General features: G+C 43.5%; 1 long non-coding RNA gene across 1 annotated transcript; it reads left to right on the top strand.

The window, feature by feature from the left end:
* The first annotated feature begins 376 nt into the window (after nucleotides 1-376).
* Nucleotides 377-2,649, top strand: LOC123065129 (uncharacterized). The gene is made up of 3 exons (XR_006430903.1): nucleotides 377-654; nucleotides 822-1,021; nucleotides 2,167-2,649. It is a non-coding gene; the product is annotated as an uncharacterized lncRNA (long non-coding RNA).
* Nucleotides 2,650-7,228: the final 4,579 nt, after the last annotated feature.

Genomic DNA, 7,228 nt, shown 5'->3' on the forward strand with positions numbered 1-7,228 from the left:
TACTAATTGGAGGCACCAAACGAGGCACCACATTAATCTTATAAAACTAACAAAATTAACCGTCTGATCTCAGTCTGAAATAACTACAACCGTCGGATGAAATCCCTAAGAGAGTCCTAGCAAATTATCCCACACGTAGGTCTCCATGTAAGAAAAAAGGAGGTCTTCGTATGGAGGCCCAAAACACATCTCTTCAGCTAGCGCATGAAATCCCTAAGAGAGAGTCCTAGCAAATTATCCCACACGTAGGTCTCCATGTAAGAAAAAAGAGGTCTTCATATGGAGGCCCAAAACGCATCTCTTCAGCCAGCACCGCTCCTCCTCCACCGCCTCTCGATGTCGCTGCTCCTCCTCCACTGCCTCTCGATGTTCTCCTTCAATGTCTTCTTATATACTCCAAGGTATGATCCCTGATGCCATTCATCTAGAAGAAAATTAACCAATCCAATCTTTCATCATTCCCCCTTCCACCCCAATTTTCAAATCTCCTTTTATTCCAGGTTTCTAGATGGCCTACACATATGTGCATGTGTATCCACGATAGTTTGAAGGAGGGGCGCCGTTCATATTTGAGGGCGCACATGCCAGAAGTTTAACGCAAATACATGCCGGTGGCTTGACCATCTCCTCCTCTGTTTGATTTTGGTCTGACAGGTACGCACACACCTTCACCATCTTTTCTAGACCCTCTCCCTGGTAGATCAAGCGGCTGCCCTTCCTCCAGATTTTCTTTGGTGATTGCCGATCATGTCTCTTGCCTGTTGGTTATAAGGATTACGTCATATCAATAGTGAACATTACACGTGAAGCTTTTCCTACAGGCCATGGTGACGAGTTGGTCGATCTATGCTGCTAACTTAATGGCGTTGATGGCTGTGTGCATCTTAATAGTCCCAGTGGTGGCAGCATGTAGAGGTGTAAACATAGGAGCAAATTAATAATCATCCATATACATGGGCAACAAATTGATAGCAGCAACTAGCAGGTCTGAACCTGCTCTCCCTAGCCATGGTTCCCAATGGTAAGTTTCCACTGAGGGCTCATATCTTAATTGTAGCAAGTTGGAATTTCTCATCTCACATCCAAATACACAACACCAAACATGCACACACAGCTAAGCAGCTAGAGGAGTGTACTTCTTTATCGATTATTAGAACTAATGGAGACTATATAATATTTGTGTATTTGCCAAATTTCTACCTACTTAAAGCAACACGGGTTGATTTGGTTTCGTTATTAATCTACCCGACCAGGGTGCAGTAAAGACCATGGCTCGAATATTCGTTGACAAATATGATTATTGTTGTCAAGTGACTGATTTTGTCGCAACCAATTTTGTCTTTCGGAATTAAATTTTTAGCAGTACACAAGTACTCATCCGTTGCTTTGTTCCTTCCGGTGGCAATACTATGGTTCGTTGCTGTTGAGTCAAAACCGATGTGTACACTTGAGCTAATTTTTATCTTTAGATCTAGCTTGCAAGAGGAGGAATATAATATCCATTACAGATGGCAATGCTACCAGTTTAAGCCCAATCAATTATTTTAGGTGACTACCCTAAAAAAACTATTTTAGTTGACTGCTAGCATATTCAGTACTAGAGGCTCTCTGCAAGAATTCACCGGCGATCGGCCCCTACCACTGGCATGGGGCGTCCTGTAAAATATTTTGTTGCTGGCTCGATGTTTGGAGGAGATACAATACCGATAGTCCTCTTTGAAGCAAGTAAGGTGATGGCTGTCCGTCATCAATAAGGCAGCACAAAGTTTCGCATCCTATAGATGCCAATCAATGGCATAATGCACCTCTGCTGTCCCAATTTAGCAGGGTAGTAATACCCTTAATTCCCATCTTCACTGGCCTGTTCTTCATCCTTTTCAATTCATAACCAAACCCCCAGCGGATATCATATCTCATCAAGAAAGATTGGAAGCAGATGATAGATGCTGTTCGTCAAGCGCATGAGAATTGAAAATCATGGTTTTCCTATTGTGGATACTGCAGGAGCAGTACATCTGAACTACAGACATAATTATTAGTGCATAGCTATGTTCTTTTCTTACTTTTTGCTGATGAAATGTCCATGGTTTCCACATGCAGTATTTGCAAAAAAAATTGGTGGATGCGGCAAGGTTTGATTAATATGATAGTAAGTATTGTTTTCAGGTGTCAGAGCTTAAGAAAGATTGATCCCTTTGTGGAAAGTTACGGTGGACGAAGTGGTCCAGAAAAAATCTTCAAGCATGCATTTAATATCAACGATATGGTGGTTGGCGTCTTCCATCGTGCAGCCTGCGTATCTATTGTTTCATGTACACTGTGCAAACAAGAGAAATCTCCTCTATATCAAGTTATTGGTAGGCTCGCCTGTGTGTTCTTTGGTGATTAGGAAAAAGAAGTATCGAGAAGCTCATGGCGACCATCTGCTGATTCCTCACGGCTGCCTACATCTGTCTACTGGATTGGACGCAAAATTGCAATATGAGACACTCAACAATGCATCAATTAATGTTTTTCCTGGATCACCCCTTCCAGGCTTTTGATTTGAGATAAAAATGCAACATTCGTTTTCCCTACTATGTTTGATTCCATTGTTTAATCTACCATGCATATATGCTAAGAAAATCTATGTGTGCCAACATAGTATAGCCTAAGATGCGTATATCCATTTTTTAATCTGATCGCCGTCTTATCGGATGATGCATAGGATGGAGCCTGCGCACGGGGCAGGATCATCGCAAAGCGGACAATACCGGCCGGGTCATACTTCCGTGCCTTTGCAGAAACATTCATACTGATGCCATGATCTAAATCTAATGGAAGTTCTCTGTACCATGTCTAAGTTAATCTTATTCACACAACACAGGCACAACTATTTTAGCAATAGTTGGCCAGTATAAGGAAAAGAAATATTTTACGGCATCAATTGGATCCTTCTATTTCAAAGAAAAAGAATCTTTATTTAAGCATTTTCTTTGTGTAGGTTTGAATATAATGATGTAAGCAAGACTTGCAAATATTGATTTTCCAAATTTTCCTACAACCATGCATTTTGGTCCTCAAGATGTTGGATTACGTATTCCTTAACAACTGCATGCTCATGATGAACGAATGTGAGAATTTATACATGTCCACTTTTACTTCTGCCTAAAATTTGGACTAAACACCACTATAAAATAAAAACTGAAAAGCCTGTTCCATGTCTTATGTTTCCAGTTTTATGCTTACAAAGTGTATCTACAAGATTGTATGATCGTACATCTAGCCCGTGTAGGTTCACGGGTTGATGACTAGTGTGTCTCTAACTATGATTCTCCATGTGGAATCTCTTTCTCTCACACAAACACAAAACTTTGTCTCCCGGGGTCTCATTTCTCTCTACTATTCCCATGTGTGCCACTCGCACACCCCTCGTACAGAGATGTCTTTCGCTCCTTAGGTATGAGAACCTACGACTCTTCCTCTTAAATATCTCTTTCTCACACACAAACACAAACTCTGTCTCCCAGGGTCTCATATTTCTCCATTGTTCTCTTGTATGCCGCTCACACACACTCTCTCTCCCTAGATATATCTTGCGTTCCCTCATATGTCTCTCTAGCTATCACTCTCGTTGTGAAATATCTTTCTCTCTTGCAGACACAAAACTCCGTCTCTCGGGATCTTATTTCTCTCTGATATCTGTTTGTATATGACTCACATGCACCCTCTCTCTATCTCTCTCACACCCACACACATAACTCAGCCTTCTGATCCACTCGACTCCTATCTCTAACGCACACTAGCTAGCATCTTTATCTTTCTATTTATCTATTTCTCCATCAACCTTCTTTCTCGCCCTCACTCTTGATTCCTATCACGCACACTACATATGTTTCTCTCTACATGCAGTCAAGTGCCCTCTCACACACATATATAACTTCACCCTCTGAACCACCCGGCGGTCATCTCCAACACCCAAACTAGCGGATGTCCCTCTAGCTAGCATCTCCATCTCTGTATCTATCTGTAGTTTCTCCGTCAAATTTCTTTCTCGCATGGAGTCCTGCTTCCTATCACCCACACTATATATGTCTCTCCATACATATGCATTTATAGGTTGATCTCTTTTGCACAATCATTGTGCCTCACTCCCTCTGCTCGCCATAGATGCATGCTCCAGCCCACGCCACTATCTGTTAAAGACAAAAACACATGCTCAATTGTCGGGCCTTCTTCCCTGCATTCTCACATGCATGCATATTGTCATACCGACCCGTCTCTCCCATGTCGTTGATCTTATGACTTACGTCTTCTTTCTTTTATCTCGATCATGCGCGCGCGCACACACACACACACATCCCACGTATACATGTATACCTCTCACACATGCACGTTCAAGGTCTCTATGTCTCCATACGTAGTTAATTGCCCTCAATCCTAATGCCACATCGAATCGTTCTCCTCTTTTGTGCACATAACTTCTGCCTGGATGGGTAAAACACACACTCACACTTAACAATCTCCTCCTAGCTACCCCCACTCTCACTCTTCCCCTATATCCCCGAAACCAATAAGACCATCCCTTTGTTTAATTCCCGCCTACATGCACCGTCGATATATAGTAGTCTTCATCAGTGTCTCTCGAACAAACACGTTCTCTAGATATCGACTCCTCTCACGCGCATACACCTTTTCTTCCCTCTCTACGGACATTTTCTCTCTCGCACCCCATCGTTGGTGGCCTCTGCCATACACATCACCTCTCTATGATGAAGCCATGCACACTTAAATTACATCCGCCACAGAGGACCCCGCGACACACACACACACTCACCCCCCACACACTAAGACTCCATCTCTCTCTCTCTCTCTCTCACACACACACACACACCCCACACACACACTAAGACTCCATCTCACACACACATGCTCTAGGCGGAGCATTTGTTTCTACCACCCTTCATCCAACCTTACCCGTATGATAAACAATCACCTTTATTTACTTGCATAACATGGACAAATTCCACTTTACTTTAGTAGTTAGCAAACTTATCATCTGTACCCTTATAAAAAAATGAGTTGGCGATGATGGTGTGCCTGCCATCTTGTAATACACACCATATGATCTATATCTGACGGATAGAAAACAAACTATGATAATTTTACCAAAGATACCCGCACCTCTCTCCACATCATTATCTCCCACAACCTTATTGCTCAACAATTAAAAAAGGAATAAGTCTCTGGAACAATCTAGCATGCATGGTGGCCGCTGCCGCCTGCCGGCGCCGTCCATCCCCATGCCTCCGCCCATTCCGACCACCAGTCACCACCACGCTCCACTCCTCCCTTCCTTATCTCTCACCTTTCATTTTTTCGATGACATTCTCGAGATACCAGTTTTCCGATAAAATTCTCGAGATATAATTAGTTTTTACACATGGGATTACTCCTGCATGGGTCAATCACAACAGGTGTTTTGTAAAAAATGCATATTGATGTTCCATGCAATGCACGAGAATCTTGCTTGTAATTATATAACACAAATCACGAGAAGGAAGTGACATTTTTTTGACACAACCATGTTAACATGGCCACGTAAATCACTAGCTAAAGTAAATACCATTATACTTATATCCCGATGCAAAAGGTTGAGTACATGTCCGAAGAGTAGAGTCGCACACACACACTCTATCTCTCAGAATCTCTCTCTCACACACACACACACACCAGTTACGTGACGCCCACTTAAGCAGACACATATGTTACAATTTGTGAACCCGCGGGTACACGTGATGCTGCACATTTATTTAAGCCGGAAGGAGAACCCAAATAGTAGCTGCATTCATTCCCCTCCCACCGCCTCTTCTCTGGTCGTCGTCGCCCGATAGCCATGGCCCGGCCGAAGCTAACAACATACGCCATACTCCCGCCGGGGCGGCTCTTTAATATGGAAATTTTAGTGGTCATGCATGCATCTTTTTGTGCTAGAACTCCTATATAAGGGTTGACCGGTCGCTTCCCGCGGACGTGCACGGGCGGTGGAAGAGGAAGGAGAAGGGAAGCGGGCTGTGGAGTAACGTTTTTTACCACAATTTCTTAGGAAACTGAGTGCAATAATTGAGTAGTTTTGCAAACTACCAATACTACACCTGAAACAATTCAAAACCTATACTCCCTTGCCAGCGCGCGCTTCCCGTGTGAAACGGTCAGCGTCTCCCTAGAGCGTCAGTGCCGCATTAATGCCCGGCTAGAGCGGAGGCAACCTCTCACTGGCGCCGGCTTTGAAGTGGCGCGACGGCCGAGAGAGCGCCGCTTCCCGGTGCACGCGACTGCTCCGCGTCGAGACTGGCCATAGGCCCTGTTTGGATCCATGGGTTAGAGTTAGTTTGAGCTAGTTGGGGCTCAAATAGCCCTAAAGTAATGAGGGTTTAAATTGGAGCAAGTTGCACCAAACCCACACAAAAAAACTATCCCACCCAAGAGGTGCTAACTGGAGATAGTTCTCATTGGGACCACTGAAAAATCACTTTTCTCCCTCCATCAAGTGCATTTATTGTCAATCTAACCCTGTCACCCAAACACCTCTTTGGCTACAGTTAGTTCAGGGTTAGTCATGAGTTAGTCTAACCTCTAGCTAAGTTAGAGTATCAAACAGGAGCAGTATAGGACATGCAAGTTGCTCAGAGCATACATGCAAATTCGTACGTGAAAGGATTTTTTTCTTTTTGAAAACGGAACGTGAAAGGAATTTTTTTTAGAATGCTCTTGGCATGTCGCTAACATGTGATGAGTTAACCGACCTCAATAGACGGCAAAAACGCCAGCCCGCCGCACTTTGATAGAGACGAGGAGGGAGAAGCGATACAGGCTGCTGGATTTTACTAGAGATAGGTGTCGCACGGAAGCCAAGAAATATGGTGATAGTGTGGGTTAGGCATGTACTAGTATGATGTAACTACATTGGGCTGCCGTGTTTCGTACTCTTCCAGTCCACTGTGGAGATGATTGGTTAATTTTATATCGCTGAATAATATTAAATATTATGAGTGCAGACGCTCCACCACGAGGTTCCTTGCTCCTTCTCGGTCATCTGGAATCTATGTTCTTCCACTCTATTTTTTTTATGTGAGCTTTGTTCATCCTTTTTCCAACATGCAAGACATCTAGCATCAAGGTGCACGTGTTATGCAAGGATCATTCCATCTATATGAAGAACACGTGGGACTGGAACTACGAGACGGAC

This window comes from Triticum aestivum, chromosome 3B, assembly GCF_018294505.1.
Source record: "Triticum aestivum cultivar Chinese Spring chromosome 3B, IWGSC CS RefSeq v2.1, whole genome shotgun sequence".
NCBI classification, from domain to species: domain Eukaryota; kingdom Viridiplantae; phylum Streptophyta; class Magnoliopsida; order Poales; family Poaceae; genus Triticum; species Triticum aestivum.